Source organism: Lissotriton vulgaris, chromosome 8 (genome assembly GCF_964263255.1).
Source record: "Lissotriton vulgaris chromosome 8, aLisVul1.2, whole genome shotgun sequence".
NCBI lineage: Eukaryota > Metazoa > Chordata > Amphibia > Caudata > Salamandridae > Lissotriton > Lissotriton vulgaris.
Genome location: NC_141696.1, coordinates 59,107,937 through 59,121,052, shown reverse-complemented (window position 1 = coordinate 59,121,052; position 13,116 = coordinate 59,107,937).

Here is a 13,116-nt window from a genome sequence, read left to right as displayed (position 1 = left end):
TTTTTTCATAAGATAAACCTCTGCTGTGGGAGATTGTTTCCAAAAAAATTCAAGTTTGGTGCGCAGCCCTCCAAATCAGCAAGTGAATTCAGAAGAGTCATCAGGGCCAGTGTCTCAACAACACCTCCAAAGGGGCACAGAGATCACTGCAGGGTTGGCAGTCCAGTGACGTAAGAAACTTGAGCCCCCATCCACACCCCACAAAGTACGGGTGCCTCGCTGATGAAGGTGGCGTTGACTATCTTATGCAAAGGTAAATGATCATATGCGTAGTTTGCCTTTTGGACACCGAAGCATAACAACCAATCAGGTCAACAGATATGTTTTTCTCGTGCTTGATTAGTTTTGTGCTTCGGGTCCTGTGATTGTTCTTCAGAGGATATTCTGGCAAAGAAGCCGGCAAAAGTCACTTTATTGAATGAAGATCTGAAATAATGCAAGGAAACAACCCTGCTTTACCGTTTTAGGGTGGCAATGCCTGGAGTATCCTTGCCCTCTTCTCCCCACGAATTCTTGCTCAAAATTCTGATATAACAGTCAAATTGCTATTACAATTTCCTGTGGTACATCTCATTTTTTTTAAAACAACATAAGTCCTACAAGCCAACTGTGCAAGGGAGGCAGCTTCACCACAACTGTGTGTTTTTGCCAAGTGTGTGAACAGAAATCCCTTATCTTGTGTGGTTCTTTTGGAATCCTGTTTGTAATCTCTTTTGTAGTGGTTTTTAACAACTGTGCAATAAATGACTTACTTACTTTTGGAATCCAGTTTGGGTCACTTCAACGCCAGCGTCATCCACCCTACAACACGGCCAATCACATGTCAATGAGATGTGCCTGTCTCTCCCTTCTCTTGTGAAGCAGTACCGGCAGGGTATCCATTCCAGGTGTCAGAGTCCAGCAAGACACACTGACCAACAAGCGGGCGCAAGGACTGATGCCCCATGCGGGTAGAGGAGTCCAGCCCACCCTTCAGAGCCGGGGGCTTCATCAGTTTAATAATGGCGTCAAGATCAGTAGGGAGGTGGAAATTCTCAGTTACTGCTTCCTTGTTAATAGGGAACATTGGGGCTCCAAACTCTTCAAAAAACACAAGACATTCCAGAAAACTGTCTGAAAATCTGGAACACATTCCCCCACAGCAAGGTCTAAACCTTCTTATGATATTTTCAAGACACTGAAAGTACTCCTCTGTGAGCGGCACTTCCAATCATGGGAAAGTTCTTGGTGGACAATGACACATGAAAACTCGTCTTTGAAGACCTCAAAGAACTTGACACTTGAATCATGTAAGAGGTAGTAGTTTGATGGATTGTGAGCAGGTGGAGTCTAAAACATTTAACTGTGCACTCCTTTGTACTGGTTCATTAGTCTTCTATAGCTCCACCTCCTCGGCATTTTTATCCTTAAGAATTGGTGAATTTTCTTGTTTTGCAGTATTTGTTTCACATTTTTTGTTTTTATTGTTCTGGATGCTCTGAAAAATGTAAGCACGTTTGCCTATTTGCTCTAACTCATTAAGTTTCAATTTTGCCAACAAAATGAAGTTCAGAAAAAATAGGAGGGTGAAGGCAAAAAGTGTGGGAGTGATGCTGCAGAGAGGGCCAGGTCTAACAATGTCAAAATGTTCATTGCAGTATGTCAATTCCACTATCCACATTTGTTATGTGTATACTGTACTTACATATAGGGGCTGTTTTCTTCATCTATTGATTTGTTATTGTGTCATTCACATGTTTCTTCCTCCCACCATAGCAAGCAGCATGGGGAAATGTGTCAGCTACTTAATCCATTGAGTAACTTCACTTGGAGTGACGGCATTCTGCTCTTTCACAAGGAGCACATTCTACACTAAGTAATTATCGGACTTACTAGGGACTGCTTCGGCAGTGGGTACTTTTTTAGAACAAAATTTTTTTTTTTTTGGTCAATGTTTTTTGTTTAGGTTGGCAAGGGCCTCGCAGCCTTTCCAACAAAAAAATGTTTAAAAAATTACAAAACAAAGCAAGCATTGACAAAGTGAAAATGCTGGCAGCAAACACCAAACCTATTTCATTTGCCAATGCTTATTCCTACTGTATTCTGAACGCTTTTCCTACCAGTGTACTTATTTAAGAAGCTCGCATACCCATCAGGTCTGGCTGTAGTATGCAAAACTGCATGGGTAAATAAATAATTCCCCAGATAATGATTTTTAATATTTTTTTCCTAAGGATATTAGATTTGGTATTTACCCTTTAAATATGAGTTTTTCCGCAGACCCATCTGAAACCATCTTCAGAATTCTTTAGTGTCTCATTCCTCTAGAACTTGTAACGGCCTCTTCCAATACGTTTCAATACATGTTCGATTCCTGCGGGATGTCCGCGTTGCCTAGCTCTGACTAATACAGGGGCAGATTTATCAAGGGCTTTGCGCCGCTCTTGCCCCACGCATGAGGGTGCAGGGCGACGCAAAACCTAGAACGAGATCTATCAAGCCATACAAGGCCACCTTGCAAGACTCTGCCTGGCTCGGTAATTGTGGACTAATGCAAGAGAGTGCAAGTTACCGCCTTGAGTTACTCTGCCCCAGGGCGGCGTTCCATGGGTGGAGCGTGGGTATCCCCACCGATCCACCCTTGGATTTTGATGCATTCACAGATTTACCATGAGTGGTAGACCTGGGAATATGTCAAAAGGTTGCACCTCCCCAGTTGAGGCGCAATATGTTTACTTCTCCTTGTTTTTTCCTCCTTCTTTGTGTGATGCATTCAGCAGCAAGGAACACGCCTCAGCGGATTGTCTTTGTGCAGGAAGGTGTCACTTCCTGCACAAAAGAAGTCCTGCCTGTAACGCAGCCCCCCTTGCACCATAGTGCAAGGGGGCCTGCATTGGCGCTGGGCAGCACATAGTGCACCAGTGCAAGGAGCGGATCGAAATGCGCAATATAATGTTAAATATGGCATATTCCTGCTCTCTCCCCGTCATGCAACACAGCGCAGCATGGTGGCCTGCTGTGCTGCGTTGCGTTGCGTGACTGTTTGATGAATCTGCCCCTTAATGTATGAGGAAAGAGTCTGACCTCCACTAATACTCCAGATATGACACAAAATGGATCTCCTTTATCAAAAATCTCTATTCGCCCAGTTTTATAGTGGGGTCTCTGGAGGACAGAGGCTGTTAATGGCTATTAATGACCAGAAGCCTTTCATAGCCAATTAGATCAATAGATAATTCTGAAAAACAACATAAGCTGTAAATATAAACAGTGTTAATTGCTGGGGAAAAATATTTAATTTCAATCTCGTTGCTTATCTTTATGCCCTGATATCTTTGCTAAAGTTGGACAGAAGCGATCTTTGGAGTCCATGACCTGCATCTGTCATACAGGGACGTGGAAGGACAGTAAGTGGAACCAGCGATGCCAGTCTATGGGCCTCAGTTACAAGCCCATTGCGCCGCATGTGCGTCACTTTTTTTGACGCAACAACAGCGCAATGGACTGTGTGAAGCAAGGGCTCCATAGATGTTGCTGTGGGTGTTCCCAGGCAACATACATGGAACCTCACACATCGCCACATTTACAAAGTGTTGTAAACCTGGGATCCTGCGCCGTGGGAGATGGTGTTAAAGTGGCGCAACAAGGAGAAATACTTTAATTTCTCCTTGTTTTTTCCTTTTTCTATGCGTGCTGCATGCCATCAATGCTTGTTTTTGTACAGGAAGGTGTCCCTTTCTGCACAAAAGCAATCATCCCTGCAACACAGGCAACCTTGCAAAATGGCACAAACATGCCTGTGATGGCACAAGGCAGCCAATTCTGTGCCAGCGCAGGGGAAATCACACGGATGCAAAGCATTGTTGTTAATACAACGCATTAGTTTGCTTTGAAAATGACAAAGCTCGGAGCAGAAAAATGGCTTGCAGTGCCCCGCTACGTCATTTTCTTGTAAAAGAGGCCCTGTATCTTTAGGGCTTATGTACAAGCCACTTGCGGCGCTGGTGCAGCACTTTCCTATGATAACAAGTGACGCAGCTGCGGCGCAAGGGGCTTGTAAATAAGCCAGTCAGTGTCCAGGGTGCTGCCCCAGCTGCACAGACAGCGTGTCTGAGGGAGCTGACATGTTAGATTTGTTAACCCACACTTGTTTTATACATGCAACTGCAGAATTATAACCAATAGCTAAAACTAAGCAGAAGTATAACAAAAAAATTATTTTGCAAGTCTTTACATCAAAAAAAATCTGTGGGCGGGAGAGGGACTTCTTGTTCTCCCTGGTGCTTGGCTGCTAACAAGGCCTTGATGACTTTCTTTGGTTTATAATCAGATAAATAATATGATTTTTATTCTCCTGTCTTCACACATAAATATGTCAAGTGTATTCGTCCATCCTTCCTGTGTGAGAGCACCAGTTACATAAAGCTTTCCACATGGACAGTAAGTGGCCTTTGTTAGTAAACCTGGAAAATGTTGGTTTCTGTCCAATGCTAATTTTATGTTTTATGGCTCTGCTGAAAGACTACAAATTCAAAACAATGTATTATAATTAGAGTTTATGAATACTCCCCAAAATGTTCAAACAAACCTTTAAATATAAAGTTACACCCAACAATGAAGGTCTGATGTTGCTTAACAGAGACCAGTTGGCACTGGGTGTGGGAGACAGAACCTTGGCTGATACACCACCCTACAACTGTGGTCAGATCCCAGGGCCACGCGGGCCCCTGGCAGTAAGATACTGTCTTGAGCTGGTGGGATCCAGACCCTTGAAGGACCCGGCCTGTAGGGACAGCAAGGGACTCTCAGTGACTGGACACACAACTCTCCACCCATGCAGTGCAGCGACCACGTGCGGCTCTCAGTGACTGGACAAATACCTGCACCCATGCAGTGCAGCGACCATGTGCGGCTCTCGGTGGCTGGACACATAACTCTGCACCGATGCAGCAACCACATGTGAGTCTCTGAATCTTGGGGACTGGAAATATAACTCTGCACCCATGCAGTGCAGTGACCACGTGTGGCTCTCGGTGGCTGGACACATAACTCTGCACACATGCCGTGCAGCAACCACGTGCAACACTCAGTGGCTGGTCACATAACCCTGCACCCATGCAGTGCAGCGACTACATGCCACTCTCGGTGGTTGGACACAAAACTCTGCACCCATGCAGTGCAGCGACCACACACCACTCTCGGTGGCTGGACACATAACTCTGCACCCATGCAGTGCAGCGACTACTTGCCACTCTCGGTGGTTGGACACAAAACTCTGCACCCATGCAGTGCAGCGACCACACACCACTCTCGGTGGCTGGACACATAACTCTGCACCCATGCAGTGCAGCGACCATGTGCAGCGGTATGCGTACAAGCACCTGAGATACCCCTTCGGGGGTCGATTCGGTGCGCTATACAAATACTACTACATTTGCATCTCTTGGTGACTAGACCCATAACTCTGCGCCCATGCAGTGCAGCGACCACATGCCACTCTCGGTGGCAGAACACATAACTCTGCACCCATGCAGTGCAGTGACCACATGCAACTCTTGGTGAGAAGACCCATAAATCTGCACCCATGCAGTGCAGCGACCACATGCATCTCTTGGTGAGAAGACCCATAAATCTGCACCCATGCAGTGCAGCAACCAAGTGCCACTCTCGGTGGTTGGACACAAAACTCTGCACCCATGCAGTGCAGTGACCACGTGCAACTCTCAGTGGCTGGACACATAACTCTGCACCCATGCAGTGCAGTGACCGTGTGCAACTCTCGATGACTGGACCCATAACTCTGCACCCATGCAGTGCAGTGACCATGTGCGGCTCTAAGTGACTTGACCCATAAATCTGCACACATGCAGTGCAGCGAACACATGCAACTCTCGTGACTGGACATATAACTCTGCACCCATGCAGTGCAGCGACCACATGCCACTCTCGGTGGCTGATCACATACTCTGCACCCATGCAGTGCAGCAACCACGTGCATCTCTTGGTGACTACACCCATAACTCTGTACCCATCCAGTGCAGCGACCACATACCAGTATTGGTGGCTGAACACATAACTCTGCACCCATGCAGTGCAGTGACCACGTGCGGCTCTCAGTGACTGGACCCATGACTCTGCACCCATGCAGTGCAGCGAACGCTGCAACTCTCGGTGGCTGGACACATAACTCTGCACCCTTGCAGTGCAGCGACCACGTGCAACTCTTGGTGAGTGGACCTGTAATTCTGCACCCTTGAAAAGCAGCAACCATGTGCGGCTATCAGTGACTGGACACATAACTTTGCACCTACGCTGTGCAGCGACCACGTGCATCTCTTGGTGACTAGACCCATAACTCTGCACCCATGCAGTGCAGCGACCACGTGAAACTCTCGGTGACCGGACACATAACTCTGCACCCATGCAGTGCAGTGACCACATGCCACTCTCGGTGGCTGAACACATAACTCTGCACCCATGCAGTGCAGCGACCACGTGCATCTCTTAGTGAGTAGACCCATAACTCTGTACCCATGCAGTGCAGCAACCACATACAGTATTGGTGGCTGAACACATAACTCTGCACCCATGCAGTGCAGTGACCACGTGCGGCTCTCAGTGAATGGACCCATGACTCTGCACCCATGCAGTGCAGCGAACGCTGCAACTCTCGGTGGCTGGTCACATAACCCTGCAGCCATGCAGTGCAGCGACCACACACCACTCTCGGTGGCTGGACACATAACTTGCACCCATGCAGTGCAGCGACCATGTGCAGCGGTATGCGTACAAGCACCTGAGATACCCCTTCGGGGGTCGATTCGGTGCGCTATACAAATACTACTATATTTACATCTCTTAGTGACTAGACCCATAACTCTGCACCCATGCAGTGCAGCGACCACATGCCACTCTCGGTGGCTGAACACATAACTCTACACCCATGCAGTGCAGTGACCACATGCAACTCTTGGTGAGAAGACCCATAAATCTGCACCCATGCAGTGCAGTGACCACATGCCACTCTCGGTGGCTGAACACATAACTCTGCACCCATGCAGTGCAGCGACCACGTGCATCTCTTAGTGAGTAGACCCATAACTCTGCACCCATGCAGTGCAGCAACCACATACAGTATTGGTGGCTGAACACATAACTCTGCACCCATGCAGTGCAGTGACCACGTGCGGCTCTCAGTGACTGGACCCATGACTCTGCACCCATGCAGTGCAGCGAACGCTGCAACTCTCGGTGGCTGGTCACATAACCCTGCACCCATGCAGTGCAGCGACCACACACCACTCTCGGTGGCTGGACACATAACTTGCACCCATGCAGTGCAGCGACCATGTGTAACGGTATGCGTACAAGCACCTGAGATACCCCTTCGGGGGTCGATTCGGTGCGCTATACAAATACTACTATATTTACATCTCTTAGTGACTAGACCCATAACTCTACACCCATGCAGTGCAGTGACCACATGCAACTCTTGGTGAGAAGACCCATAAATCTGCACCCATGCAGTGCAGCGACCACATGCATCTCTTGGTGACTAGACCCATAACTGTACCCAAGCAGTGCAGCAACCAAGTGCCACTCTCAGTGATTGGACACAAAACTCTGCACCCATGCAGTGCAGTGATCACGTGCAACTCTCAGTGGCTGGACACATAACTCTGCACCCATGCAGTGCAGTGACCGTGTGCCACTCTCGGTGGTTGGACACAAAACTCTGCACCCATGCAGTGCAGCGAACGCTGCAACTCTCGGTGGCTGGACACATAACTCTGCACCCTTGCAGTGCAGCGACCACGTGCAACTCTAGGTGAGTGGACCCGTAACTCTGCAACCTTGAAAAGCAGCAACCATGTGCGGCTGTCAGTGACTGGACACATAACTTTGCACCCATGCTGTGCAGCGACCACGTGCATCTCTTGGTGACTAGACCCATAACTCTGCACCCATGCAGTGCAGCGACCACGTGCAACTCTCGGTGACCGGACACATAACTCTGCACCCATGCAGTGCAGTGACCACATGCCACTCTCGGTGGCTGAACACATAACTCTGAATTCATGCAGTGCAGCGACCACGTGCATCTCTTGGTGAGTAGACCCATAACTCTGCACCCATGCAGTGCAGCAACCACGTGTGGCTCTTAGTGACTTGACCCATAACTCTGCACCCATGCAGTGCAGCGACCATGTGCATCTCTTGGTGACTAGACCCATAACTCTGCGGCCATGTAGTGCAGTGACCACGTGCAGCTCTTAGTGACTGGACCCATAACTCTGCACCCATGCAGTGCAGCGACCACGTGCAACTCTCGGTGGCTGGACTCATAACTTTGCATCCATGCAGTGCAGTGACCACGTGCGGCTCTTAGTGACTGGACCCATAACTCTGCTCTCATGCAGTGTAGCAACTACCTGCAACTCTTGGTGACTAGACCCATAACTCTGTGTAGCGACCACATGCCACTCTCGGTGGCTGAACACATAACTCTGCACCCATGCTCTGCAGTGACCTTGTGCATCTCTTGGTGACTTGACCCATAACTCTGCACCCATGCAGTGCAGCGACCACATGCAACTCTTGGTGACTGGACACATAACTCTGTACCCATGCAGTGCAGTGACCACATGCCACTCTCGGTGGCTGAACACATAACTCTGCACCCATGCTCTGCAGTGACCACGTGCATCTCTTGGTGACTTGACCCATAAATCTGCACCCATGCAGGGCAGCGAACAAAAGCATCTCTTGGTGACTAGACCCATAACTCTGTACCCATGCAGGACTGCGACCACATGCCACTTTCGGTGGCTGAACACCTGCTGCTTCATTGTGGAATTCCCTCCCTTTGACTCTGCGACACAGTAAGGACCTCCTTGCCTTTAGGAAGGCATTTAAAACTTTTCTTTTTTCTCAGGCTTATTGTAAACAGTGATTGTATGTCTTCTATGTATTGTTATGTTTGACTCTCTCACCAGCGCCAAGAAGCCCTTGGGCGTATGTGCGCTTAACAAATAATAAATACCATAACATAACATAACAACACATAACTCTGCATCCATGCTGTGCAGCGACCACCTGCATCTCTTGGTGACTAGACCCATACCTCTGCACCCATGCAGTGCAGCGACCATGTGTGACTCTCACTGACTGGACCCAGAACACTGCACCCATGCAGTGCAGCGACCATGTGCAACTTTTGGTGAGTAGACCCATAACTCTGCACCCATGCAGTGCAGTGACCACGTGCAGCTCTTAGTGACTGGACCCATAACTCTGCACCCATGCAGTGCAGCGACCATGTGCGACTCTCACTGACTGGACCCAGAACACTGCACCCATGCAGTGCAGCGACCATGTGCAACTTTTGGTGAGTAGACCCATAACTCTGCACCCATGCAGTGCAGCAACCACGTGTGGCTCTTAGTGACTTGACCCATAACTCTGCACCCATGCAGTGCAGCGACCATGTGCATCTCTTGGTGACTAGACCCATAACTCTGCGGCCATGTAGTGCAGTGACCACGTGCAGCTCTTAGTGACTGGACCCATAACTCTGCACCCATGCAGTGCAGCGACCACGTGTGGCTCTTAGTGACTTGACCCATAACTCTGCACCCATGCAGTGCAGCGACCATGTGCATCTCTTGGTGACTAGACCCATAACTCTGCGGCCATGTAGTGCAGTGACCACGTGCGGCTCTTAGTGACTGGACCCATAACTCTGCTCTCATGCAGTGTAGCAACTACCTGCAACTCTTGGTGACTAGACCCATAACTCTGTGTAGCGACCACATGCCACTCTCGGTGGCTGAACACATAACTCTGAACCCATGCTCTGCAGTGACCTTGTGCATCTCTTGGTGACTTGACCCATAACTCTGCACCCATGCAGTGCAGCGACCACATGCAACTCTTGGTGACTGGACACATAACTCTGCACCCATGCAGTGCAGTGACCACATGCCACTCTCGGTGGCTGGACACATAACTCTGCACCCATGCTCTGCAGTGACCACGTGCATCTCTTGGTGACTTGACCCATCAATCAATCAATCAATCAATCAATCAGTGACACTTATAAAGCGCGCTACATACCCGTAGGGTCTCAAGGCGCTGGGGGGGGGGGGGGTGCCGCTACTGCTCGAACAGCCAGGTCTTCAGCTTCTTCCTGAAGGAGAGGTGGTCTTGGGTCAGGCGCAGGTCGGACGGGAGGGAGTTCCAGGTCTTGGCGGCCAGGTAGGAGAAGGACCTTCCTCCTGTGGTTGCTCTTCGGATGCGGGGGACGGCGGCGAGGGCGTGGTTGGCTGATCGGAGGTGGCGTTTGGGAGCGTAGAAGTTGACTCGGCTGTTGAGGTAGCTCGGGCCTTGGTCGTGTAGGGCTTTGTGTGCGTGGGTGAGGAGGCGGAAGGTGATTCTCTTGTTGATGGGGAGCCAGTGAAGGTCTCTCAGATGTCCGGAGATGTGGCTGGATCGTGGGATGTCGAGGATGAGTCTGGCTGAGGCGTTTTGGATCCGCTGGAGTCTCTTCTGGAGCTTGGCGGTGGTCCCGGCGTAGAGGGCGTTGCCGTAGTCCAGTCGGCTGGTGACGAGGGCCTGGGTGACGGTCTTCCTGGTCTCTGTGGGGATCCACCAGAAGATCTTCCGTAGCATGCGTAGGATGTTGAAGCACGCCGAGGAGATGCTGTTGACTTGCCTGGTCATGGAGAGGGAGGAGTCCAGGATGAAGCCCAGGTTACGTGCATGGTCTGTCGGTTTGGGTGCGGTGCCCAGGGCGGGAGGCCACCAGGAGTCGTCCCAGGCGGAGGGAGAGGAGCCCAGGATGAGGACCTCCGTCTTGTCCGAGTTCAGTTTCAGGCGGCTGGTCGTCATCCACTCGGCTACCTCTTTCATCCCTTCGTGTAGGTTGGCTCTGGCGGCGGCGGGGTTGTTGGTCAGGGAGAGGATCAGCTGGGTGTCGTCGGCGTAGGAGATGATGCTGAGGTGGTGTTTGCGTACGATGGCCGCGAGGGGGCTCATGTAGACGTTGAAGAGGGTGGGGCTCAGGGATGATCCTTGGGGGACGCCGCAGATGACTTCGGAGGCCTCTGACTTGTACGGTGGTAGGCGGACTCGCTGTGTTCTTCCGTCGAGGAAGGAGATGATCCATTCCAGCGCCTTGTCCTGGATGCCGATGTTGCTGAGGCGCCATATTAGGGTGCGGTGGCAGACCGTGTCGAATGCCGCGGAGAGGTCTAGGAGGATGAGGGCCGCTGTTTCTCCATTGTCCATCAGGGCTCGGATGTCATCGGTGGCGGCGATGAGGGCGGTCTCGGTGCTGTGTTTGGCTCGGAAGCCGGACTGTGAGGGGTCGAGGGATCCGTTCGTCTCGAGGAAGGCGGCCATCTGCTTGTTGACGGTCTTCTCGATGACTTTGGCTGGAAACGGGAGAAGCGAGATGGGGCGGTAATTCTTGAGGTCGGTGGGGTCCGCTGTTGGTTTCTTGAGTAGAGCGCTGAGTTCGGCGTGTTTCCAGCTCTCGGGGAAGATGGCGGTGTCGAAGGATGTGTTGATGATGTCTCGCAGGTGGGGTGCGATGACTGCGTCGGCCTTGTTGAAGATGTGGTGGGGGCAGGGGTCGGTTGGTGATCCGGAGTGGATTGAGTTCATCGTGCGGATGGTGTCTTCTGTGCTGATCGGGGTCCAGGCGTGGAGGGTGGCGGTGGGGGGGGGTGGCTGGTCGGTCGTGGTGTGCGTTGGCTGGTTGTTGAAACTGCTGTGTATGTCTGTGATCTTGTTGTGGAAGTAGGAGGCGAGGGAGTTGCAGAGGTCTTGCGATGGGGTGATGTCGTTGTTTTCTGCGTTGGGGTTGGAAAGCTCTTTCACGATGTTGAAGAGTTCCTTGCTGTTGTGTGCGTTGTTGTCCAACCGGTCCTTGAATGCTGTTCTCTTGGCGGCGCGGACCCATAAATCTGCACCCATGCAGGGCAGCGAACAAAAGCATCTCTTGGTGACTAGACCCATAACTCTGTACCCATGCAGGACTGCGACCACATGCCACTTTCGGTGGCTGAACACCTGCTGCTTCATTGTGGAATTCCCTCCCTTTGACTCTGCGACACAGTAAGGACCTCCTTGCCTTTAGGAAGGCATTTAAAACTTTTCTTTTTTCTCAGGCTTATTGTAAACAGTGATTGTATGTCTTCTATGTATTGTTATGTTTGACTCTCTCACCAGCGCCAAGAAGCCCTTGGGCGTATGTGCGCTTAACAAATAATAAATAACATAACATAACATAACAACACATAACTCTGCATCCATGCTGTGCAGCGACCACCTGCATCTCTTGGTGACTAGACCCATAACTCTGCACCCATGCAGTGCAGCGACCATGTGCGGCTCTCAGTGACTGGACACATAACTCTGCACCCATGCAGTGTAGCGACCATGTGCGGCTCTCAGTGACTAGACACATAACTCTGCACCCATACAGTGCAGCGACCACATGCCACTCTAGGTGGCTTAACACATAACTCTGCACCCATGCTGTGCAGCGACCACGTGCGACTCTCACTGACTGGACCCATAACTCTGCACCCATGCAGTGCAGCGACCACATGCATCTCTTTGTGACTAGATCCATAACTCTATATCCATGCAGTGCAGCGACCACATGCAACTCTCGGTGACTGGACACATAACTCTGCACCCATGCAGTGCAGTGACCACATGTGACTCTTGGTGACTGGACCCAGAACACTGCACCCATGCAGTGCAGCGACCATGTGCAACTTTTGGTGAGTAGACCCATAACTCTGCACACATGCAGTGCAGCGACCACGTGCATCCCTTGGTGACTAGACCTGTAACTCTGTACCCATGCTGTTAGAATTAGATTAAAAGTCTGATCTGTGCTACCATATGTAATGATAGTTAAGTTAGCCTTTGCTGCGCCCTTTTATACTTAGCCACCAATTCTAGTCCATGTTTGCAATTAATTGTTCCCTGGCACTGCAAGTAGTAGCTGTTCTGAATTTTCTGTGTCTCTCAAGGTTGGGCCTCACTGAACTAATACATACATTGTTTTGTATTTCTGCACATCTTTCTCATGAAATAGAAGCTTGCTCCCTTGACTCTGCT